The following is a 26,755-nucleotide window of genomic DNA, read 5'->3' as shown; positions in this document are numbered from 1 at the left end:
TTTTGGAGATTCTGAGTCAAATAACACACAAAACTATTACACAAAACTATTTTTTGTGCATGTAAACTCAGTTTCAGGAAAATAATGTCTGAGCCATGAAAAACTAGGTATGGAGAAAATCTGGGAGCAAATGTGGTCTTGACATTGCTTCCAAATTTAGAGGTTAAAGGAGGCTTCTAACATCATGCACATCTTTGTAAAAAGCAGTTGTTTTCTGCAAAGTTTCCACTGTTTTATCAAAATGCTATGCTTGCAGTGTTTTGGCTAAGACTCAGATTTCTGTGAGGAAAGTAAGAAACCTCTTGGTCCATTTTGATGCAATCTGTTTTGGTTGCAATCAAGGTGAACTTAGAGCCATTGTTCTCTTTCTTACTTAGTTACTCAGGAAGGATTGATCATCTGAAATGTGCTATAGTGGTTGTATGGAGAATTTCTTGGGTCTGCAAAGTGTCAACCACTACCAGGTGCTTCTTGATGGAAAGCTTTTCTCTAGGTGCTTGTCGTGCTTAGCTCTGTGCTGCCAGGATTTCACTGAGAAGACCTCAGGAAGGTGTGAGCTGGCTAGCAAGCATTCATTCAGCCTTGCATGCTCTGAAACACAAATGCCTTTGAGTTCTCCTTTCCACTCATCCAGCTGCTAGAAAGGATATTCTCTCCACCTCAAGCCATCACTTTACACTGCAAACCAAATTTGTTGTTTTAAATTACATCACTGTCATTAAACCTGCTGGTGGTGCAAATCCTGCACAGCCGTGCCAGGACTGAACACATAACTGTGTGATGAAAAGAAGATGTCAAGGTGTGGATGGAAAGGGTTAGTTTACTTTACTAAGAAGGACTCCAGGTGAGTGCAATTGCCTGCTCTGGGACTGGCTGTACAGTGCTTTTCATTGTCACAGATGGTAGGTGTTAGATGATGCAATGTGTTCGGTGCCAGACAAATTACTTTTTTAGCTCATTCCTCTGGAAACAGGAGGGGAATCTGAACTGGATTTCTGTGCAAACCTGGAGCAGGAGCTGCAAGCTGCAAACCCAGCTGAGACCTAAGCAGTGAATGGGTCCAGTCTTTCAAGTGAAGGCAGAGACTTGCTCTGGGGAGAGGGAATTACACAGAAACTGCCTGGAGTTTGGAACAAGTCCACGTAGTTTTAAATTAAGCTGTGGATTGGGGAACACTCTTATTCAGTGGATGTAATGAACCTGAAAGTTGGAAAAGCCTGCTACTAAATGAGAGCCCTGATACAACTGCAGCAACTGCTACGACCAAAAGTGTTGAAATGGCATGGCAAAAGTTGTTCTCACAGTGCTTTTAGGCCAAGTTGAAATTAAAAGCTGGGGGTGGGGGACTGGGGGGGGGGGGGGGGGGGGAAGAAGTGGTCCACTGTGGGTTTTTATTTATTTATTTATTTATTTATTTTCTTGCTTCCCACACTCTAGCAGTATTTCCAGCCTATCGCTCCCGTGGTCAAAATGGCAAGCTGGAAGTCAGCGATGCCGAAGTTAGAGCTCCCCAAACTCTGACAGCCAAAGGCAACCGGGGCAAAAACTGCGGTGGGCGTTTGTACTTGCAAAAGCAGCTGAAGCCCCGCACCGGTCGGGCTGTAGGGCGAGCTGCCTCTCCCTCTCCCTGGGTGATGAAGAGGAGAGAAAGTTACCTGAGCTAACAAGCCCGGTAGGGATCCTGGGGCTCTCCGCGCTGCAGCAGCTCCCCACCGGGCTCTCCGCGGCGCGCTCCTCCCGCGGGAGCGGCGGCGGAGCGAAGCGAGCCCAGCCCAGCCCAGCCCAGCCCAGCCCGGCCCGGCCCAGCCCAGCCCAGCCCGCGGCGGGGGCGCGGCTGCCCCGCGGCTGACCCGCCCGCATCACACGAGGGGGCAGCGCGGCCGCTCGCTCTGCCCCGGCGCCCGCCTGCCTTCCCTCCTCTCGCCGCCTCGCCGCAGCCCGGGCTCCGCCGAGCCAAAGCGCGGATCAGGTTCCCTGTCTGCAGTATAAAAATCTCGGCGAGAAGGCTCCGGCGGGAGAGAGAGCAGAGCCGGGCGTGAGGCGGCGGCCGGCGAGCCCGTCCGTGAGGAGCGCAGGGACGCGCGGCAGCACAGGCAGTCGCTGCTCACCGGGGACGGCCGCGGCTCGCCCCTTTCAGCTGCGGGAGAAGAGCTCTTTGCCGCCCGAAGTAAGTCCGAGGCAGCGGCGGGGACTCCCGGGTGTGCCCGAGGGATGGTACCTCCAGCGCTTGTTCCCCCTGGGCAGGGTGGGCAGCGCTTCCCTCGTCCCTGCCGCGGCTCCGGGACACTTGCCCCAGCAGGACGCCGCAGAGACTGGCCGGCCAGAGGGGCCGTAGGGCTGGGTGGGAGCAGGGGTGCACCTGAGGGGGACACCTGAGCCCCCGGAGACACCTGGCCGGGGTGGTGGGTGAGGTCTGGGAGTGCCCGGGAGCAGGAACGGGACCGCGTTGCCGGGTGGGGAGCGCTGCCGCGGTGCTTCCGTCCCTGGGAGCGTTCAAATGCCAGCGCGGGGTGAGAGGGACAGCGGCGGCCGTGGGTGACGGGACCCAGCGGGGAAGGGAGGCAGGAGTGTTCGGGCAGGTCTGTTTCGAGAGGACAAAAGGGCAGCGGAGCGGCAAACACCCTGCGGGTCCCAGTTACCCTGTGCCAGGAACGTCCCGGCTGGAACTCGGGAGTTTAAATTGTACCTTCAGACCGAGCACTTCGGCTGATATTTCTCTTGGGACTATGCCTTCTTATCCCTAGTTTACTCCTGGTGAAACAACTAAATCTAGCAAGTGCTGCTAGATCTATCTAAAACTGCCGTTGTTAGTTCGTGTCTTCCCCTTCCTCGGGAGGGATAGGCTGGGGGAAAACCTGAGTTAACAACGGTGAAAACAGTTTCCTCTTTGTTGAACTTGTCTGTGATTCTGCAAATGTTTCATGGTCTCCAGCCTCGGGGCTTCTAACTCCTTACCTTCCTTTCTTCTCTTCTTTTTAAAAGTACAACTTTTCATAGGGCGATAGTAATCTTCATTCTGCAGGAGCTTATCTGCTCCTTTTACATCTTCCACTTGGCTGCCTCACCTCTCTTCCATGCTGCCAGTGGCTTTGCCTTGGTGGTGAATGACTACTGCACTTTCACTTAGTGGTACCCTCGGGAGCTGGCTATTAGGATGTACACCTGAGAGACTGGAGGGTTCTTGGGAGCACTGGGGAAATGTTTGTGACAGGAGTTAAATCTTTCTCTGTGACATAACCCTAGAGCTATGGATAGTGGTGTTCTAGCTAGATCCCATTTGCTTGCAATGACTTGTATTACACTAGAGGAACATTTTACCTGTGGGTCATCAGCTCTTGAGTTGATGTCCTTTCCTTGTTTTCCCTCTGGGCACTGATTTTTTTTGCTTTTAGCAAAGCTCAACTTTTTGAACAAGAACTACATGATGTGTGTAACAGACTGTATTAGGGAGAAGGAGGGAAGGGATGGAGAGAAAGAGAGAAGGAAAGTAAAAGTTGTTACAAAGAAATACTTGGTGTGTTCTGAGCAGTGTTCTTGAGCCGATTACAAAACAAATTTAATGTTTATGTCTGTTTGTTTTGTTTTGTTCATTTCAATTTCCTCCCTGAAAAAGAATAAGAATTAAGAAAAAGAATTCTGAACTTTGATAATGGGAAATAGTTTAAAGTGAAAAAGGAACTGGTGTATTTGTGACAAAATTTGTTAATTTGCTGTAGGAAAGAAAATATGGAAGTGCATGGAGAAGGTACTTCATTGAATTAAAAAAAAAACCCCAAACTCCCATAACTGACCCCAAAAAGCAGCAAAACCAAAACCCAATTCCTGCTGCATAATTTAGCAACTTTTGCTAAAGAGAAGGAATGTGGAGATTTAATAAACTCTTGTCTCCAAGCTGAGCTAAACTCTTCAGTGATTTTTCATGTATGAAGGTTTGGGTGAAACTGAAGGACAGAAATCCTTCAGTTTAATCCCGAGTCAGCTCTTGGGTGGGGAGAAAGAGAAGCCAGCAACAAATCTTTCTTTTACAAATGGTAAATATTTGTTTATAGTGTAGAAATGGTCTAAGAAAAACAGGTCTTTTGCAGTTATCCAGATGTCTATCTCCAGTTATTTGAGATGCAGTCTGTGGCTGATGTATCCTTGCCAGCAGAAGGTTTGTCTCACTATAGGATTACAAAACATAGTGCTGCTATCCTAGTACCATATGCCTGACACTGGGGACACTTTGGAGGGTTATCTTATTCCTGACACAGCTGTACTGATGGATGTTTTGTGTAGATTAATCTTTCTGCCACAAATGTGAATATTATTACTTAGTGAACTTCCAGCAGTGGCTTCAGCAAGGTACTTTCTCGAAATGTCCTCTATTTCCTCTTGATCATTCTGGGAATGGTTGTTCCTGACTCCTTAGAAAACAATTAAAAATAATTCTTTACAGAAGCTCTGAAAATGCATTCATTTAACTCATACTATTTTTTTTTTCCTGTGTGTGTTGGTTTTTTTTTTTTTTTTGTCAAGGAAAATACAATTTATCTAGTGTTATGGTATAACAAGTGTTTTAGTGTAAGACTAGGGCATTAGGGATGGAGTTGGCATGGCTCATTGCTTCTGCTCTGTTCAGGCCCCCTCATTACCTACATTCCCAACTGTGGCATTTTCTGTGGGAATTGGTCTTTAACAATGTATGCTTTGCTTCGATATTTACAACCTCTTGCTGGTCAGTGTATCAAAAGCATTTTCATTTAGAGGATGCATTTCAGGACTTTAATTGAGGAAATCTCTTTGTTCCGGGGCTCCATAATAAACCATACAAAATGCTGTCTTTGAACGAACTAGGTCACTGTAACACGTGCACACATAGAGAGATTCTCATCTGCTCAGGGTAGTGACACTCGCTTGAGCCATATCCCTGGTGAGCTTGTCCCTGATTTATCCTTCTTGGACTGGCTTGTTCACAGGGAGCTTATGCTGAAAATTCACTGCTGGAGGTCATTCTCCATTCTTGGCATCTCTGGCAGCCTTAAGCTTAAATTGCAGCCTCATTTTCTATCCAATCAATACCACTCTTATGTCGCTGAGTTTCCATGGTGCCCCCAATCTTCTGTCTACATATTGATGTCTGACAGCAGGAATAGCATTCTGTGTCCCTATATATACTTACTAAACCTGTCAAAACTATTTAGGGTCTGTCGCGCTAATTTATATCCATATCCTGATATTATTTGTATCTGTTGAGCTTTGACTGATGGAACTTGCTGCACTAAGGAATCAGCCCCAACAATGCACTCCAGGGATGGCTGAAGGGATGGATGTTTTGAGAAAGGGGAGAAAGACTCTCTTCTAGAGTAGCTGGGGTAGTCTAGAATCCTTTGAGCACAATAAGTTATTTTGAAAACATTCAAGTCTCAATGGCTCCAAGTTAATGCTTTGGAAATCATTCTTCATTGTGCTGCTCTGAATGCACAGAGGGTCCTCTCCAGTGGAGCCGTGGAGAGGGAAATAGAAAAGTGGGCATTGTCAAGTGCTCAATGTGTATTTGAGGGGAGTTCGGGGAAATTTGAGTCAGTTGTCTGACATCAATTTCTTCAGCAGAAGCACTGTGGAAAAATGGAATTAGAGGAGCCAGCAATGTCTTCTGTAATGTGGATGTTTTTGTTTTACTACAATAACCCACAGAGCTGAGTTGTTGTGTAAGAAATGGTATGGCGGTGTCTCTGTGGACTGACACAACACCAGTGAAACCAGATGAGAAAAGGCACATCTTCTTTATATCACTAAATTTGTCGCACTGACTACTTGTTACTCATGTCAGCAGTGTTAGGTACTAAATAAAAACCATATATATTTTTTTAAAAAAATTAAATATGCTTTGCAAATTGTTGATACTAGATTGAAAAGAAGTGCTCATCAGTTGAAGATCTCTTTAATCCCACTACCTTTAACATGAGCTTGATCCAACCCATGAAATAAGAGTTGGCAGTCAGTATGGAATTTGCTTCTTAATATTTTTTCTTGTTCTGAGTTGCCAGAAGAAGTGATCTGGTGATGCCAAGTTCATCAGTACTTTTCAGACTCTCTTTAGGCTCCTACAGTTTTTTTCCCAAGTGAAAAATAAGGACCCTGAAGACTTAAAAGGACATGTTGCAAGTTCAGTTTGTTTTCAGCATTGGTTCACCTTACCATGGTAGAAAGGGTCAGCAGGACTTTCAGCAGGACTTCACCTAACTAGACACTCTCTTGGCCAGTATGTCTCACCTCCTTTCATTCCAAGGAACAGAATCACTGTGCCATTTAAAATATCTGGCTCTACCTTCTACAGTGGCACTGTGATGATTTTCTTTTTTTCAAACTTTTTTATTTGCTTCCTTGTCTATATGTGTGGGAGTGACTTTTGAAAAACTGTAGTCGTCTTGCACACCGCTTTTTCATGTCTTCCAGGCTGAAGATTGAAAGAACACAGCTGTAGGCAGTTTGATGGGAGATGAGAAGGGGGAATGGGAATGTAATAAAAGAGAGCTGTATTACTGATAAAGCCAGGGGATTTTCACCCTCACCATCTCTACTCCATAAAGTCCTTCCTAGCCTCCCCAGAGTGGCACATTCTGGTTTCAATGGGGATGACCTCTGGAGGTGAGGAGATGAGCTAACTATATCTGAGGCAAAATCCAGTTCCATTACATTAAGAAAAATGTATTAATGTGTTATTTTGGGCCTTAGGAGCACATTGGTTGGCATGTGCCACTGATGGCATGGCATCTACAGCAGAGGGGTAAAGACTTTTAGAGCAGAAGAGGGTTACAGGAGTTGGGTATTTTCAGATAAAAATAGTCTTTGAAAATAAATAGTGCCTGCGGCTCCTGCATACTGCCATTTAGTAAACTGCAAAGTTCAATTTTAAACTGGGCCTTTCTCCTTTGAGGCCTGCCAGCACTATTTCAGAGCTCATTAAATGTTTCACAAGAGCATTATAAAAATCTTCCTTCCTCATTAGTCTCTACACAGTTTCAGCATAGCTTGGACCTTGTAAACATCCCCTATTTAGTTGTAGATGAAACCATCATCAAATTGCTGTGGGGAGGGAAGAAAAAGAGGAGGAATTCTCTAATACCCCAGTCTAAATCTGTTTTTTGACACTTGCCTACAGGTAGCTAACCACATAAATGAAACAGAATTTTTTCCATCTTCAAACAATATTTTTGGAGGAATTCCCTGTATGTACAGGGAAAAAAAAACTCTCCTCTCAAGAGTAAAACTAGACAGAACAATTGGGAGGGAAGACAAGACTGGATGGGCTCTGCTTTCCTTCCAAAAGTCTCATCTACATACCTGGGCTGGTGCTCAGATATTTTAGGGAGGCTGGTCCAGCTGAGTGGAGATGGGCACAGGACTGTGAGGTGGAGCTAGACTGTTGCTTAGGCTGAAGTGCAAAGTTGGTCTTGATCTTCTGAGCTTGTTAAGGCACAGAGACAACTCTACTGTCGTCTTCATCTGACTTTGCTAATTGCATCTACCTGTTGCCTTCTCTATCCCTAACGATTAAAAAGGGAAAAAAAAACCCAGATAATTTGATTCTATGGATACATTGGAATTCCTTGTGTGTTGACACAAACAGTAAATATATATGTATCTGTGGAAGCCAGACTGTCCCTGCACAGATATAACTGAATTAACTTCTCAGATTCAGTTCCAGTGGATATCAGGCACAAAACCTGTTTTCCTTTTTTTTTTTCTCCTCAGAGCCATGCAAACAATGACATTAGTTTCATAACCAACTAAAGATGATATGTTTCTTTGCATTTAAGGCGTCCTTGTTTCTACTGGATCACTAGAACAACAGATTCATTTATGTATGTATTTATTTTTTTAGCTCTACTCCTCATACATCATGTATCTTGAAGTGCAAAGGATCCTTAGTAGTGCAATGCAAATGTATGCACCCATCTGTAGCCAACAACAGAAGGCTCACAGTCTGTAGCATCTTTTCTTCTGTGATAGGAGTATCCAAAATGTGCTTAATATATTGTGTGAGGGTATTTGTTGTAGCAAAAACTTTGTTTTTAAAGATAACTATTTTAGGTGTTCTGTCTTTTTTTTTTTTTTAGCAGGTTTACGACATGTGAGCAGCAGTGGGAAGAATGACATGGTCTCAAAATGCCCATTTTAACATTTCTGTAATGCTCATTTTAGGTACTTTGTCAGATGGTAAGGGATGGATCTCTTAAGGAAGATTTGTTGTCTTTGAAAGTAAGATAGGAATTGATTTAGAAATAGCCTTGGTAGAAAGATGGCAGTTCTGATATGGTGGTATCTGTGCAATGGTGTTACAAAGTCACAACTTACTTTCAGACAACCAAGCTTTTTCCATTTCAACATTTAAGTTTTTTTCAGCTCACTAGAAATCATATTCTTCCTGTCTAGAAGAGATTAATATTTAACCAGGCACACATCCTCCAAACATTATTCAGGCAAAGCTGATGCTTCAGCAAGAGCTTCATCAGAATAAGGAATATATAGTTCACTCTAAGATTTAGAAAGAGTACCTCCTCCTTTGTTTTGGCAACAAATTCTTCAAAATAAGACATAAATGCCCTATAATGCTGCTAAATGGTTGTGACTCTTCTTGTGCTTCTTGCAGCAAAATCTCATTGCTTCCATTGAAAGTGTCTTTGGAGTGAAGCATCTTTTAGTAAGTTAGAGATAATATATTGTTCTGATATTCTGCCTTAAATCTGATAGAAAAACACTTTGTTCCTTTAGTTTGCACAATAAGAAAATACATGTTTAAAAGTAGCCTCCCTCCACCCCCCGTATCACATTGAACAGAAATAATTTGAAGCTCTTTTTCTGCCTAGGGTGGTTTCACCTGGAAAACCAACCGTTTACTGTAGGGATTTAGCTTGCTTTTTGGTGCTGAAAAGCCCCTGAGATGCCGTGGTTGCTCCCCAATGGCTTGTGCCACCTGAGTGCCTGGTTGTTTGCTTGGATTGCTGCCTTCCCAGAGGCTGGAAAGATATTTTCCTTTGTGCAAGAGTCACTTGCTTTTATTAGAAGCCTGTCTGGCTGCAGCTGATATGCAGTAGGGATGGGTGGATGGAAAAAAATCTACTAGCCAGCAGATAGGATTTTCAGCAGTCTTCCAAAAATGCTGTAAGCTTTGGTTCAGGAACTTCATGTCATTTCACTTAGTAAATCCTCACTTTGCTAAGCTGTCCCTTCAGCCCGCGTTTCTTGTCCGATTTGCGCGTTGTCAGACGCTTTTGCTAATCTCTGTAGTTGATGTTTGCTTAAGTGATTATTTGGCAGGAGCGTGTGAGCAGGCGTGCGTGTGTGATTGCTGTTGGCATGGCAGTTGGTATGATATGGCATTTGCATACTTGTTCTGTGTTCTGGGCCTCCTCCTCTTCTAGGCTTATTTATGCAGCAGAAGGATAAAAAAACCTGCCCACAAACCAAACCAAAAGCCCCTGCAAACCAAATCAGAAACCCATGTGGGAGCTGATTATGGTACAATGATCCTCTGGCCTGTTTGACCAGAGATCTGCAGAGTTCAGAGGAGCCTGAAGGTTGCTCTCATTTTCCTTCTAGTACTAATCCCAGATATACCATCCACCAGCAGAGGATTTGTAAAGAGCTGCAGGGTTTATGGGCTGCCTAAGTAGGGGTATCTGCATTGAATCTGATCTTTGCTGTGCTTGGAAATACCATGGGATGCTGTATTTATGCGGTGGTAAAGAAGAAAAGGCAAACTCCTCTGCCTTTGTATTTGTTAGCTCAAGAGTCTGTCACATGGGTTTTAGTTTGTATTTTGGACTCATTAGTATTTAGTGGTCATTTGGATTATAGATGTATGTGTTCCAAGAGGCGCCGTTCTCTTCTTTCCATCGCTTCCAATTTGAGCTGTAGCCTGATTGTGTCTTGTGCATTTCTGGAACATCTTTTTGGGCTCTGAGTTACCTCACTGAGAACAGTGGGATTTACTTAGAGTAAATGTAAAAGTGCATGTGAAATCTTTGCTTGATCGTGCAAATTTCATTTATAAGTTTAACATAATCAGTGGAACTTAAGCTGTCTGATGACCTGATGTGTTCAGGTCTATGCCCTTTGTGAGTGGGTGGGATGAAAGCTCTTATGAAAAGTTTTATAGCAATACATTTACCATTAGGCCTTTGACAGCTTCACTTGGTATATTTCTGGAGACCTGTTTAAGCATGAGCTGCTCTTCTATTATTTTTTTTTTTAATTGGTAGAGTCAAGCTAATAATGAACTGTGTTTCTCCTCCACTTTCCAATATGAACTGCTTCTATTATTTTGTGTTAATAACCATACTTTTCCAAGGCAGAGTCTGGACCATATGGGTGCTTACCCCCTGGCCACACCTGGCGACAAGCTGGTGCTGTGAAGGTTCTGAGCTTATCCTGATGAGAGGTGGAGGCTGCCATCTTCCTGCTGGGATCAGCCCTTGGTTTTGTCTCTGAAGGGAGAAATCTTCTGGGCTTAACATCTGAAATGTTTTGTAAAGTTGGCTGAAATCAGAAATGTAGGAGAGAAGGGAACATTTTCTCTCTCTGTAACTACCTGGAAAATTTGCCATGTTTTCATGATGGAAAAAAAAAAAATTCTGAAGTTCAAAAAGAGATGGGAATGGGAGGAGAAGTGTGTGAGCTTCCTGTTCTTACTCATTGATCCAGAAACATTATTTTGAACCTGCTTTCAAAAATATTTGTAGACACTTCCAGTATTTTGCTACTGAGTTAACATTTACAAGCACCTTTTCTTTCTTGGTGGTACAGTGTGCTACATGGTCCTGGCCTTTCTTTGGCTGCTTCTCTGTGCCCAAATACAGCACCTCTGTACTGGTTTTCCCAAAGGGTGAGAGCTTTTGAGAGCAGCGGTAGGCTGAATACTGCCACACAAGAAAATGACTTAAAAAATAAAGGTGGCATCTTACAGCATCTACTTTGTTAATTTAGTTGCTATGTACTGTATTTTAGTTTGAATTATTTATGACTGTGTCTGCAAGTCCTTTAAATAAGAGCCCCTCTTTCCTGTGCTAACCACAACCGTAGGATGAGTGGGTATGGCAGGCGTGTGTTTTTATAGAGGAATAGAGAGAGATGTGTGGAGACTTTGCCCTGACATCATGCTTTACACACACCCCAAAAGCAGGTCTCTGCTGGGAGAAGCTTTAAAAAATGTAGGGATGCATAGCAAAAATGTGTTAGATAACTTTAGACTTATGAATTGTGCAACATGTACTGTAAATGACAAGTTTGCATCTTTATGCATTGACACTTTCAGCATGTGCAATAAGGCTCTGATTCCAGTTGGGATTTTACCAACTGAGATTTCTCAAGTGATTGTGGATGGGAATTTCTTGTCTTATTTAAACTGCAACAAACAAAAAACTCAAAGCAGGAGAAATCTGTGAAGTGTAAATTATCTGTCTTAAGAAAAATTGAGGTTGAAATATTTCATCTAAGGCTTATTGAAATGGAAATTTTTGTGTTACTGAATCCATGATTTCGGGTGAGTGGAATTCTGGTTTGTATCTGAACACTTCTAGCACTTAATGAGCATTGAGAGAATGGAAACAAGAACTTAGCCTACATATGAGACAGACACATTGGCTACAGTAAGCTCTTCATGATGCCCTGTGATGTCCAGCTCATGCTCTTCATTAGGTCATTTTTATGATCATGGTGTCTCAGAAATAAGTGCTATAGAATGTAGCAGTGGGCAACGAGGAGCATTTTCTCAAGTTTGTCCTTTCCTGATCCATTTAAAATTTTCTTCAAAGCGTACCTTTGAGAATTAGAATCTTAAGTGTAGTATTTGTAAACATTTTAAACAGTTGTGATAATTGTAAGTTATTATAAAGTTGTCTATTTACAAAATAATTGTAAGCAGTTGAAATAATTTGTAATTGTTATTTATAATAATTGCTACTATTATTGTAGAATTGAACAAAAATATAACTTTTATTTCATTTTTCCCCCCAAACTTGTGTGTGTCCTTTTCAATTGCTTCACAGGACAGGGTATTTTGGTATTTTTTTGCTTTTTTATTTAGTTTTATTCTCCCCGTATAATCATAACTTCTGTTGCAAAAAACATTTTAGCTTTGATCAGTGCCTTTAGCAGAGAATAAGCTTGGTTTTCATTGCCTGATGCAAAGTGTGATTGGTATGAAATGTAAGGGATATTTTTTTAATCTCATTTGTATCTGTCTTCTATTCCTTCAGGTTTAAAAGATATATTCTAGGCCTAAATAGTTTTTGGAGTAGCAGAACTTCCAAGCTGCAGCTGCTGATCCCAGGTGAACTCTGCTTTCCTTGCTCAGATTCCTGTGTGGGCCCAGCTTTGCTGCCTTGCAGAGCTAAACCATTGAAGGCAGAAAGTGCTTCTGTAGCAGCAGCTGGGTCAGTCTGTGAGTTAGGCCTGGCTTTTCCCAAGGCATGGACCACTTTCTTCAGTCCAGTTGTAAAAGATGTCAAAGTGGATGGCAGAGCATGGGTTGAGTTCTGTAAAACCAGGCTTATGTGGATTTCAAAGAACTCTTCGCAAATAGTGTTCACCTTCCTTAGCTTTAAATGTGGACAGATCTGGAAGGGGTTTTCCCCTGGGCAGATTAGCCACAAGCAATCTGTTTGGTTTTGAAGATGTATTTCCATTACTCTGAATAGCTGAGGTTTACTGAATCTTAATTTTGAATTCATGTGTCTATAATGTCCTTATTTTCATAACCTCAACTTGTCTCTGCTTTAATCTCTCTTCTATTTAAACAGTGCAGTAGGTCACCTTTCATAAATATTACACATTCCCTCATGTTTCTCATTTTCAGTAGCCTTTTACAGCCCCATGCCTAGTTCTAAATCAACAGAATATTTCAGTTTCTTTATTTCTAAGTGTGGTTACATTTCACGCCCTTATTTTAGCAATCACATTTAGTTGAAATTTAACCCAACATTCTCTAATTTTCCGCAGTCAAACTTTTTTTTCATATTACAGCTTGCAATTTTAGAAGTGCTGCTCCAAAGTTTTGACTACTCTGAAATGACTCTTTTGCTAACTACAGGGATGTGACATCATCTGTCTTCAGAACTTTCTTGATGTCTAGAAGTTAGTTCAGTAGTGACTGGAAGCAGATATATATATATAGTTTGTTTGTGGGGTTTTTTTTTCCCATTAGACTTTAATATGTCTGTGGTAATTTTATCTGGTATTTGTGTTGTCCAGTTGCCTGGATAGTTGTGAGAGCAAGGATCCTCAGATCCTCATACTGTTGGCTAACACCACATTATATGGGCAGTGTGAGTTTTGTGGCCTTGTTTTCCATTCTTCCTATCAGATACTTCACAAATGCCTTCTGCAACACTGGTCCTAGGCAGGACTTCAGGTGCTAAAACATCTCCCTTTTGTATGAAAAAATTATTATTATTATCCTGGGAGTCTCTTTTCCGTGGCTAATATTGAAAAAGTGACAGTTACCCCTTGTCCCAAGATGATAAAGCTCTCCTAACAGTTTCAAAGTCTTTGAAAATCTGAACGATTTACATCTAGTAAAAAATAGCCAGGATATGGTTTTGAAACCTTTTTGTAGGTTAGTGTGTTGTCATTTGTAGGTTATGATTTATCATTGTTAAAAATGTGCTTTTTTTAGAATTCCCTAGTTTGTGGGGCTCCTATTTCAGGCTAGCTGGTTTACTTTTGCCTTTTACTGACTTTTCTCAGCTCTGGAAATGCAGTTTAGTGCAATCAAATTTCTCAAGTAATTTCTTTTTCTCATTTGCTTTATTTTATTTACCCTAACTCGGTCTGGCAGTTCTGCCTCAAGTTCTGTGCTTGTATAACCCTGGGGCATCCATCTCCCTTCCCTGCTCTGAGGTGAAAACTGAAGCAGGGCAGCCATTTAACTTCTGTGCAATCTCTCTTTCTGCCCTCACTGACTCTGCATCAGGAGAGTCTGCAGGACCCACTGGCTCTTCTGGAGTTCCAGTCTCCTGTGTGCTTAAGGAATGCCTTATTACTTGTCACTATACATTTGCTTCCTTGCTCTTCAGCCTTGCTCTTGGACCTCTTAATCTCCATTTTACATCTCACCTGCCAAAATTGTTCTCTCCTATTAGTTTCACTTGGGCTGCATTCCCATTTTCTTTCTCTTAAAGATATTCTGTGAGTGAATAAATTCTTAAACTGCATTTGAGAAATAATTTTTTTTCTTTTTTTTTTTCCTGACTGTCCAGAAGTATCATCAGTGATCGCACTTTGGCATAATTTCAGAATATCTGTGCTCATTCTTGGCATGCTTTTTAAAAGGATAGCTGTCAAGGAACAGAAAGAAGTGACTCCCAGATTCTCTGATTTTTAAAACCTGATTCTCTTAGCACTGATAGTGACCTCCCAGTCATACACCAGAATCAGGCAGTAACTGTGGTGTGAATATTTCAAATGACTGTGAGAGAATTCTGTGTTTACATCCTGTGGAAATGTATCTGAACGTTGCAGTCCTCACTTTAGAAATAAGTCTAGAAACAGCCCTAGTTCCTTAATCAATTCCTTTTGATTTTTTGGGGCTTACTCATTGTATATTTCCTTTCTGCAGTCTTCAAACTAACTGCCACCATGTGAGCTGGTTACGCTGACAAGAAATCGTTTATAAAAATTATCCCACTTTCACCTTTATGGAAAATGGTAACGCCATCATTTGATCACTGACTATTTCACATTGATCAGCCCTGGTCTCAGTTGGAGGCTTGTATATTATCATCCTCAAAACTGCAGCTTAACATTTTTAGTTGGAAACTCTCCCCTCCTGTACCTCCCTGTGAGGAAAGCCTGGAAAAACCTATTTGTCCTTCTGCCTTCTTCCTCCTTAGCTGGTATATGTGCAGTATTGTATGTTTTTGCCTTTTCAGAAGAATTCCCTCTAAACACTTTAACTAAAAGCTTGATCCAAATTATCTGAAGCCCACCAAAGAAACTAAATGTATATGTAAAAGTAACTTTATAGATGTATATAGGCTCATTGTGATTTAGATTGGCTGTATAAGTTAACAATTTTTGGCCTCCTTGTTGTGGGGGGATGTGGTTTTTTTGTTTTTTGTTTTTTTTTTTTTTTTTTTTTTTTCCCTGTGGTTTTTTTTTTCTTTTTTAATTAACAACTAGGTAAACTGTGCTCCAGGAAGTTGTTTGTGATATTAGAAATGTGAGCTAATTACACCCAGGTACATCTAATTTGTTGCCCTGATTCTTTTCAGCTGTGGTAAATAAATGACTCAGTGAAAACAAATATATTGTCAGAAGTGAAATGTCCTGTGCAAACTACCCATTTTCCCTTAAGTCTGACTGTGTTCAGTTTATCTGATGCAGACTTAGTCTCCGTACATCTCACAGAAAATTATTTTAATATTAACTTCTCATAGTAACACTTATACTTCTAAAATGTCTTTCATTTAACTCCTAGAATTATTTATATTATTTGCAAAATTGATGTTTACTCCCTTCTCTTTTTCCCTTTTCTGATTCCTATTATGGAAAATTAAGTCTTGGTAAGTTGAGGTTGTGGGTACTTTAATGTTATTACCTTTTAAGTGTGGATTCCCAAAGCAACTCCTTTTTGAAAGAGAGGAAGCTTTTGTTTCAGCCTTCATTTTGGAGCTATCCTACATGCTCAGCAGTGGTGGGGAGGGCAGGGCTTGGACATCTGCCACTGTGCTTGCTCCTCAGCAGAAGGTCATGCACAACCCTTTCCCCAGGTTGCATTTCTGTGCACAGATGGAACGAGACGGATGGGACAGTAGTGTCTTATCACTAGCTGATGTCACAACAAGCAGTCTCAAAACATCTCTGTGTGGTTTTTTTTGGTTTTGGTTTTTTTTTTTTTCTGTTTTGATGCATGCCAGCATCTTTTTAGCAGAAGAAAATCAACTTATGCAAACATATGCCAAGAGCAGGAAGGGAAGGCTATTTGATCAGGAAGTATGAAATGGGCTTGTCTTTAACAGTTGGTTTTCTTTCTTTGTGCTACTGGAACAAGATTTATAACAGTGATAGTAATCTCAAAGGTCACCTAAGCCGTTTTAAATTCAAATCTTCAGAGAAAAGCATCTGTAAGGGAATATATGAAGAGGAAAGAGGCAATTGTAAGACTGAGGTAGGCAGCACTGACACGTTCTTCATTTTCAGCAAGCTGGTGTTTGCAAGTTAGGTGCACTGCCACTTGTCAGCCCTGTCCCTCAGCATTTCCATATAAGCCTGTTAACTGGATTGGGCTGGACTTAAGAAAGAGCTCATTCCTAATCTTGATGTGCTCAAGTGGCTTTTATGGAGGGTGCTGTGCATGGGCACACTGGCTTACTGTTCCTTGTCATCATGTGAGTCACTAAATGCGTTACAGGTTTTGCTGTGACACACACAGTACCAGCAGTGACAGAAGCCAACTGAGGTTGCAGATAACCTCCTGCTTCTAAAGGTGGAGCTTTTATAACATTTTCCCACCGTGCCTCTGAGTGTGGCAAATGAAGCGGTGACAACAAATAGCTTTTACTTAAAGTCAGTCATTGTTTAGGTGGAACTTGAGGAAAATGCCTGATTTTAATGGTGCTTCACTGTGCAAAGGCTTTGGAAGTGAAATAAAAAAAAAGCCTTTCTTAATAGCACACCTGTGTTTGACATCTAGCTGCTAATGCCACTGCACTGAACTGCACAGTTAGAGGATTTGTGAAAGAGGGAAGAATTTAAGTGTGCTGATCAGAATTCAGTGGAAATGTTGTTGTCATATTACAGGACTGCCAGCCTCCTGGGACTGGAATGAGCCTTCAGCTTGGTCTGGTGGGATTGGTCTGTGGGATTTGGTGACCCTGTTAGCACAGCAGTAGTGTGTTCTCTGCTGCTCTGGTGTTCACCACAGCTCACGCAACATCCACGATGTTGTCTTATGGTGTGCTTTCCCATGTGTGTGCTTTGCAGGCTTCCAGCAGCTCTGTGAGGTCCCAGAGAAACCTATTATTGATCCCATTCTCCTCTCTCCCTGTGTGTATGTTGGAGCACACAGCATGTGTGTATGACAGGCAAATCACAGCAACTTAGGTCAGAAGAAGTCAGAATGTTCTGGACAAATCAATTTCTCTGCAGTTGAAAGAGCTTTTCACTGTAAAATGGAACACAATGTCCTTTGGGGTTAATAAAATGTGCACATAGAAAATTTGGAAATGTATGGTAGCAGGAGACCGTCTGAGAGCAGTTCCTATTTGCTGCCAAGAATGCTGAGTGTTCATCTTTTAACCCAGTCACTTCAGGACAGCTGAGCTCTAACTGTGATTTGTATGAGTTGTTTGGTGCACAGGGACTAGCCTAGTTACTGTGTATTTTCAGTTATGACATGTTTTGGTGTGAGAATTTCCAAGTGGGAGTTGGGCATAGTGGCTAAAATGTGCTTGACCCCATTTTGTGCAACTTCAGCATCTGCCTGTTTGGAGGTTGGGTTGGTTTGGAGCTGGGGGGGCTCCTGAAGAGGTAGAGACCTCTCAAACCATTTGACTTTGTGATTCCTGAAACATACAGCATAGCTGGAAAGGCAGATGAAGATGGTGTCCAAGAAAGGACCAAAGAGAATTGACTGCAGGGTGCTCTAAACCTGAGGAGAGGACTTTGACGTGCTATGACAAACCTAGACAGCATATCCTGGGAAGCTCCCAGGCCTAACATTGATTGGAAAACAAGCTGCATTGTCCTGGTCTTAGACTCTTTTTCCAGGGCCTGTCTTGGGACGGCTCTTGGGATTGTGGAGCTGGGAAAAAGGGCTCTCACACCGTGGGGACCAGTGGATGCTGCAGGTAGTGGTTAAGAAATGGTGGGAGTACAGGGACACCAAGGACTGCAGTAGCAATGCATTTTTTTTTTTTTTTTTCATCCTTATGGCTAGAACAGGACTGTGAATACAGAGGAAGTGCTGTAGGGTAAGACATGTTTTTATGGAAGACCAGGGCAAGAGAAATGAAATGATGCAGTGTGAAATGCTTTGGCAGAGTTGTGTGTAGGAAGATTACATTTTGCTTGTGTGCAGCAAACTTGGTGTAGTTAATAGTATTTAATGCTATTATTATTTTTTTAAGTTTTCTTTTCCTCTCTTCTAAGCAATGTGTTTACCACATAAAGGAAAACAAAATGTTATCCATATATGTAGTACCTTTCAGGGAACTGGGAGGAATCCAGTGCAGTTTGCAGCTGACACATATTTATTTACTCCTGGCTGAAAAATCAGTTCCTGGGATGCTGTGGGAACGTCCCCAAGCAGGCATGTGATTGGACTTTCAAAAAAATTCCAGATTCTTGTGTCATACTGTCCCTTCAGAATATTTCAGGACATTTTTAAAAGGTAGTCATGATCTGGGCCCATGTAGGATTGTTTTCTCCTATTCTCTTTGCTATCCTAATTACTTTTAATTTGCAGCACCCGAGCCTTGAGGAGACCTCCCATCACAAATTGTGTGGAGTCTCTGAATTTTTTACTAGATACAGAGTTCAGGCTTTCTCTTGCTCTTCATTGGGGAAAAAGAGGAAAAAAAAATCTATTGCTGAAAACATATTGGGTTAAGAAGACAAGAGGTGAAATAATTACACCTTATGGTCCCCGGAATGTAAGGGTAAGTGGGGGTAGTGTCAGATTGCAAAGGAAATCAGAGGAAGAGCTTCTTCAGAGCCTTCCCCAGGCGTGAGCTGGCTGGTGTGATGGCAGAAAGTTTGCAGACTCTTTGAGGAGGTTGATGTTGTGGTGCTCCTCAGAAGCCTGGGTGTTCAATAGCATCCCTTCCCCTTTCCAGTCACACAGGCTGCATAAGATAAAAGCTCTGTCGAACTCCAGGACCTTGGATTGGTCTGGCGAAATCCAGCCAGCCATTGTGAGTGTGGTTAATTCACACCGTCGCCACAGAAGACAGAATGGATCTTTGAAAAAAATGTGGTGGTGGGGGTAAACCCATCAATCATGTGAATGCTGCTTTACAGTAATTCACAACTGCAGCTTTTCTCTCCAGCAAGGGCTGGCCGAGTCCGATCAATCCCTTGGCTCTCAAATGGGTCTCAGCAGGCAGTAGCTTGCTCCTTGTGGGTTTGTATGTACATGAAAGCCCACTTTATATTAACTCTGTGGAATAGTATTTCTCCCTCTCTCTAAACCCCTTAGCACTAATTCAGTGTAATTATACTCACTGAATACAGTACTGACAGCCCCACTCCTCCCCCTTTCCTGTCAGGATATTTGCCTAAAAATCGCTAGATGAAGAAAATCCAAAACAATGATGGGATTCTTTGTTCTGGTCTTCTGCATAGGTTTTTTATTATTTGAATGTAACCTGATGGTCATACTTCCGAGTATTTTCTTCAAAGCTGAAGACTGAAAACACATTTTAATTTTTTTTCTTTTAAAAATTAATGAAGAATTAGACTTTAGTCTACAAGAAAGATGTTAAATATTGCAAAAGCCATTTCTAACTGAGCATTGGAGTAATTATTAACAGTCTGAGGCTGCTGAGGACCTCTTTCTAGCTTTCTGGAAAGAGGGAAAGATGTCCAAAAAAGGCAGGGAGCCTCTTTCTACCTGTTCCTTTTTGTGTTTATGTCTGTGTCTTAGGGTTGGGTGACATTTTCCCTGTCATGTTTCAATGCTGAAAAAAATGATGCAAGTGGCTTAGCACAGCATGTTTTAGTCCTTTCTATTTCCATATGTATGAATGAAACCTATGTAGTGGAAATATCTGGTAAGCAGTGATTAAAAAGGATTTTAGGGGGTCACAGGAAGCAGGAATTGGCAGATGAGCTCTGAATGTAGTGCTGCGGAGAACAATGTAAAACCAAATCTTAGGCATATGCCTGAGAGGGTCAGACCATGGTGATGGTGGAGATGCAGGATAAGGCATCCTATGTTGGTGTCAACATTTTCAAAAGATGCAAAAGAAAGAAACGAAAGCAAAGGAAAAACTCTTCAGCAAATTAGTGCCTGGAGAAAGTTTGCTCTGCAGATTAAAAGAGCTTAGTCTGCCTGACAAACTCAAGAAGAACAGATAACCACATTATAAATATCTCCTAGGGAAGAAAAATTACAAGTACTGAAGGCCTCTCTTAACTTGCTGGGGAAAGCTATGATAAGAAAAATTCAATTACAAACTAATTTACTATATTACAGTGTTGATGGTGCAAGGCAGGATGATCATTTCACAAAAGCTTTCCTTAGAAGGCAGTGGATCTCTCATCTTACAAAGTGTAAATGGCAAATGTGGAGTTGTGGATACCAGAAGATTGGTACAAGGAACTAACTTGGGGCTTTTGCATAAGAACATCTATTTTGTCTTGACAGAAGAGTTTTTCTCAGCTTCTCAGAGGTGAAATGTGGGCAGGTCAGGGAAGCAGAAGTTGTGTTTTAAAAGATAGCAAATGTGTCCTGCTTTAGCAAGTAATTGAGTTCTCTTTTTAACTGTAATATGCAAATACTGTAATTTAGGTGCCAATTTGCTTCCTACAAAGGCTGTGACATGTTGCAAGTCACACCTCTTGTGTTGCCCTTTATCATATCAATTTGTAACTTGGCTCCTGCAAACTTAGAGAAATAGAGTCAAACATTATGAGAAAAGCAGAGGGAACAGAGAAAGATGTATCATAGAAACTAAAAGGTTTGGGAGGTCATTTACTAGCAAAGTAGAGAGTTGCTTACTCTTTCCTTTCTAGACATATTTTGGTTGTTGGTAGTTTTTCCTGTATTCTGTTTTTTCTCCTGCTTACTTTGTCTTTTTGGAATGCTAGCTTAAGTGCATGCTTTCCTTTCCAATCAAGAGATATTTTCTTGACAGCAGAGAGGCAGGCCACAGCCCTTATTCCCGAAACCCCGCTCCTGAGACACAAAAGGTCTCCATCCAAGCATTATCCTTCTCTCTTCAAGTCTCACCTATATGAAGCTTCTTAGAAAGGTGAATCTGAATGAGAAAAAACATGCATTTTTGAGTTAGGTGGACTGTGTTTAGGTGGGGTGGAGGAGGTGTCAGCTTTATAGGCTTCCTTTGCTCATGGAAGCACCACATGCTTTTTCTGGTTATGTTGATAAGCCAGTTCTGTTTCCAGAATCAAGGGAAATGCTGATTTTCCTCTCATTGAGAAGAGCGAAGAAGCTTAGCAGCTTTGAACTCTAGTTCAATCTGAGGACTGGCTAGTGCTATAATAAATGGCTGGCTTCATTTAAGAAAATCCTGAAACATCAAATACCAAGCAGGAATTGCCCAAATGCGAAAATTTGTTTGTTCCTCTCTCTCTGAGAATATGGAACTGTGCCAGTCCTTAAATTGTGTAATATAACTTGGGTGCCAGTCCTTAAATTGTGTAATACAACTTAGGTGGGGAGGACATGGGGCAGGAAAGCAGGAGTTGAAAGCCTATGATGTGGAAGGTGGTTATACATCAGTTCCAGAGACCTTGGAGCAGCCTCTGTTCCTGCTTTGTTTTACACAAGGATCATTCTCCCGAGTGAGCATTAGGACCCATTAGGAGCCTTTTGTTTTGTCTCTGTGATTAATCTTGCCTGTTTTGATGATTGTGTTGATCTAGTGGAACTATCTGGTGATTCAGCTTCAAAAGGCTGAAACTTTAGGCTGAAAACTTTGGCTAGAAGTGCCAGCATTGGGCCAACCTGGGTTCTGTGGAGTGGCAGGAAAGTAATTCTGGATTTCTAGAGCTGATGAGATATTTATTCTCAAGCTTTACACAGGTACCTTCTCCTGTTGCTACAAAAAGTGTTTTCAACAAGTTGTGTTGTTTAGGCCAAGGGATCTTAATTTTGAACTTTCTTCTGTGAGCAGTTGCCTAAGTAGCAAACTTCCTAGCACAGGAGAGGACATTTGTTTAAACAGCACACACAATAAGTGTTACCAGAGCCAGATAACTACAGATAAGCAGGCATCTTGATGAGATTAGAGGGGCAGCAGTAGATACCACAAACAGAGGCATAATACACTATGAGCTATTGAGATTAGCTCCTAAAATCCTTAAACAGACTTTACTGAACTGTGCCTGGTTGAATTGTTCTCCCGTGGGACACTGTGTTTGGATTTGTGTTGCTGACACAGAAGAACCATCCATGCTACCTTTTGAATAATTGTGAGCTGCCAAGGCTGAGAGTTCAAAGCCTGGAGCACACTGAATTGGGGAAAGGCAGCCAGGAGCTGGTGCTCTTGATGAACAGATGGTGACCCAGAAAGCTGTCTGCTCAGCAGTAAGTACTTAATGACATGCAGGTGTCCTTCATGTTCGGAGCACTGAAGTCTTTAAATTTACTGTAGGAAGTTTCTTTGAAGACCAAATGAGGCTTCCCACCTCTGTGGAACCATTTGTGGCACAATTTGCTGCTTCCAAAATCTGTCTGTTTATGTTAAACAGATGTGCAGAACAGAGCTGACCTGAACTGCCCTACAGCAGGAATCAACCAGAGATATCTTCATTCAGGACAATTCAAAGCCTTAGCCTGAGGCCACCAGAGAGAAGAACCATTTAGAGGGTAACTCTAAAATATTACTGATGTCTGTTCTTAACAGTAGCACAAGCTTGTTATGCCAGAGCTGTGTATTTGCTCTGTGTGGAATAGCATCATCCATCATCAACTTTTGCCATGCCCTGAATAAACAGTATTTTTGTTAAGAACTAGCAAAACTTTTCCTAAGTGATCTCTTTCTGTTTGCAAGCCAGCTTTGAATAGGCAAAGCTACATGGCGGTGAGGAGAGAGGAAGAGGTCTGCAGGTCAGAGGCCTGGGGAAAATGAGGCAAGGTGTGAGGATGTGAGGAACATCACTGTTGGGTTTCTTGGTCTCTTTCATTTTCCCCTCAGCTGTGTTGCAGGGCTCTCTCCCTTCTGTCCTCAGCCTATGAGTCTGTAGCATTTCTTGTAGCTTTTCCACGTTAGCAAAGCTGTTTCTCATGAAGGACAAGGCACAGAGGTGTAGCAGTAATTCTGCATTGTGCCTTCAGTGCTGGCATCCCTCTGTAGCGAGATGTGCCTCACCAGCTTTAATAGGTAATACCTGTGGTCTTAGCAAGCCTTTGTGTGTTTGGAGGGATTGAGTCTCCAGCAACAGGGGATGAAGGCAAAACATTACCTCAATAGTAGGCATTCTGCAGGTGAAAAGGAGTGGTGCCTCTGCCTACTTCTGGTTTTGATAGATGTGTTTTGATAGCTGTGGAAGAGAGATTTGGAAGCAGTGGAGAATGCCAGCTTTAGTTTCAGTTAATTTGTATACCAGTTGCCAATTTTGTTTATTCAGAAAGCTTTGTGAATATACTGGCTTCCTCTGACTGTGATTCCCAGGCTATATACTGTATATTCACTGAAGGGAGTGTTTCTGCTTGTGTGCCTGAATTTCCCTCTCTGAGGAATCCTCAGGGTAGCTCAGGCAGGAGCAGGGTATGAGCCACCATGGAGGGTAATACAGATTAACCAAAAGCTGGAGCTTGAGTCTGAGCTCTGGTCTGAGCTCACTGGCCAGCAGAGGTGCTAACGTCATTCCCAGGAAGCTTGGCTTGGCAACCAGTTCACTAAATTAACACTGAATAAAGTTTAGTGATTCCTGCCTCTTGGGTGATACCTTTTCACTTGAATGCTAAAAAAAAGGAATTAAATTGTGGCAAAAGGATTGGAGGAATGAAAGAGAATCATGCCTGATTAGCTTTAGGAAGGAGGAAAAAGAATCTCACGGTTTAGAATGGTAATCACTCTGCAAGGGGCAGCTATCTCCTGGAGTTATCACTTAATCTCTAGGTAGGCTCTCTTCTGAGTTGTACTTAATGGGTAAGCTTTGGCCTGGCCTTCGCTGAAAAGGAGAACTGCATTGTTATTTCTCTCTTGGGATAAGGCTGGAAGACAGTCTTAGGTAAGAATTTGCCTCTTACTGAGATCTGCCCTTTACAGCTTTTCTCCTATAACCATCCCCAAGGGCCCTGCTGGCTTCTGCCTAATTTATAGTATGCCTGAGATTAATTTTTACTGAATATTCTGGGAAGTCATCAATTATATAAATATCCTAGTATAATCTATGACACTTATCTAATGCCTTTGCAAAAGATTCTGGGTTTAGGGAATCACTTGTCACAGCTTGTTGCCTTCCTTCTGTCCTGCTTATCTCATTTTCAAGTGGTGCAGGCAAATTAAGCTCTTTGGAGCTGTTGCATTTTAGACTTTGCTTTCTGTCCTTCTCCCTTTATTTCTGTCACTGACATCAGCAAGCTCCCTCAGCCCTGTAAGACAGAATGCAGTAGCATATTTTCCTTCATCTGATGTTGGGGTATGTGGTGTCTTTTGTCTGTGTTTTTAGTTATTGTTTCACTGTGCACCTGATTCACATGCCCTGAAAAGAAGGAGCTCTTTGCAGTTGTAGAGTGAGATTGCAGGAAATGGGGAAATTGGAGGAACATGCCAGAAAACTGGCACTATGTCTGAGTGAATTAGGCTATTGCCTCTAAAGTGCTTTACTCCCTAGTGCTAAAAATGGCTTCGGAATTTGATTGATATTACATATGAAGACAAATCAAGCTATGTGATGTGGAGGTGATGGGGAGGAAAGGCAGGTGTATGCATTGGGAGAAAAATATTGCCCTCTAAAGTAGAAGATTTGCTGGATGGAATTTAAACACTAAAAACACAGCTTTGTTTCTAATTATAGTTTTTCCTTTCCATGAGTGGTCCATCCTTCAGACTTTCACAGAGATTTCTTTTCAGGCATTTCTCCCTTCTCCCCTCAAATTTCTATCCTTTTCCTGGTAATCATCTCCTGAGAAATTCTATCTTGGGAGGGGGCTGAGGAAACCGGGGTGGTTTCTCCCCAAACCAGCATCTTTCTTGGTGGAATCTGTAGTTTTTGCAAGTGAACTATGTTGCTTCACACCTCCTGTGCTTTTCTTTTTCAAATCACATAACTTCCTGCATGAGGTAACCTTTTCTATCTCAGGCGGTCTCTCTCCCTTGCTTGCTCTGCCTCTGGCTTGCTTTCTGGGTCCCTTGCTCAGTGATGAATGAGTTTCATTCATCTTTCTTTTGGGGGCTCTGTGAAAAGCTTTAGACTTTGCCTGCTCCCATTTTTTCGCTCAGCTATTCATTTCCATGGCGATGGAGAAAGGAGGGGGGTGGCAGAGTGGGTGGCAGCGGGGCCAGAGGTCAAGAGTGGCCACTTTCTGAATTAAAGCTTTGAATTCCATTAAAGGTGACACGTTGTAACCTGGAGTAACTCTCCAAGAACTTGGCTGTCAAAGTCATCAAAGCAAAGAGAGAGGGAGGCAGGAGAAAGAGAGAGATCAGAGGAGGAGGAGGAAACCAAGAGCTTGAAGCTGCTGTCAGGATTACATCTGGTGACTTAATATAGGGGTAGTTCATTTGTGTTGCCATACACTGTGCTTCAGTGAGGCCGTGCTCCAAAATCTGCATGTGGATGGGGTGTGTGAGCTAGGGAGGATTCCCCTCATCCTTTGATCAACAGATGTAATCTTTTGATTAAGTAAACAGCCCTTCTCCTCTGAGAAATGGGAATGGGAAATTGAGTGTAGATAAGAATCCCAGCTACTTTGGCATTTCACTTGGTTATTTTTTAATTTCTTTCAAAGATGTTCCAGAAGGACTTGGCCCACAAAGTTGAGGGATGTTTTCTTGGCATCATACAAACAGAGCTTGAGTAAAAGTCTGTGTCCCAGAAGACAGCATGTGAAATAGCAAAATGTATCAAGCTATTTCCAAACACCTAAAATTTAGGTGTTTAAAACACATTAATTTAGGAAACTTGCCCATATTAAACAAAAAGCCAACATGAAACAACAAGAAACCAAAATAAAAACTGCAGAATTTTGACATTTGCAGATGTTTTTTCTCTGAAGGTTGGTCATACAGGGGAGGAATTGGAAGGAGGCACCAGGACCTCATGCTGTGTGTGTTACATTCTGAATTCATGTCCCCTCTTTGAATGGTCTCATCATGGTGGTAATTAAGACTGTGCTAAGATTCCCCTTTCTACACTTCTGATGAGGCAGAAAGTTCAAAGCAGAATTTTCTGTTAGTTTCCAAGTGTTGTGGGATCTTGCTTCTGGTACTGTTGAGTTTCAGAACTTATCCTTCCATCTCGAAGGTTTCCATTTCTTCTTGTATGATGACCTGAGCCTAATGTGAACTAGCAGGGAAGCCTGCTAATTGTTGAGTGGAAAAAAATTGACATGCTTGATTTCTTGAGTTTTCTGTAATAAATGAAAATGAAAATGTTTGGTGCTAAACTCCTTGAGGAACCTGCTCAGAAACCTTGCCCCAGTGTTATGTTTCTCAGCTTGCTGCATCTATCTAGATCCCAGACTGAGCAATACTGTTCTTACCAGTCTCCTGAGTATGCTGTTGTCAAAAACTGTGCTGTGTGATCAGCTACCAACGTTTATAAAAGCCTCTCTGTACTCTGAATCATACATTATATGAATCCTTCAGCATCCAGGTTAAGTTGGGATGTCTGGAAAGACTCAGTTCCTACTCATTGAGGGTACTTGACACTTCGTGGAAAGGTTTTCCTTATAATTATGGTTTCTCTTCTTATTTTGTTGCTCGCTAGCATCCCTGAGTTTCCCTGTGGCCCTGTAATGAACAGCTTAATCTGTTATAGGTAGAGGAGGATTCTGAGGTTTTTATTTTGCTGGAAATGTGGACTTATTTTGCTGGAGGCTGTTAGGATTCTTTGCTAGAAATCGACTGTGACAGGC

At 42.0% G+C, this 26,755-nt stretch overlaps 1 protein-coding gene across 1 annotated transcript in view; it reads left to right on the top strand.

The window, feature by feature from the left end:
• Window positions 1-1,804: 1,804 nt before the first annotated feature.
• PTN (pleiotrophin) overlaps window positions 1,805-26,755 on the top strand; it is a 79,162-nt gene continuing 54,211 nt past the window's right edge. Inside the window, exon 1 of the mRNA XM_012569211.5 lies at window positions 1,805-2,167. The gene's annotated coding sequence lies outside the window, so the exon portion shown is untranslated. The remainder of the gene's footprint in view (window positions 2,168-26,755) is intronic.

This window comes from Taeniopygia guttata, chromosome 1A (assembly GCF_048771995.1).
Source record: "Taeniopygia guttata chromosome 1A, bTaeGut7.mat, whole genome shotgun sequence".
Taxonomy (NCBI): Eukaryota; Metazoa; Chordata; class Aves; order Passeriformes; family Estrildidae; genus Taeniopygia; species Taeniopygia guttata.
This window is presented reverse-complemented; position numbering and strand designations above follow the sequence as displayed.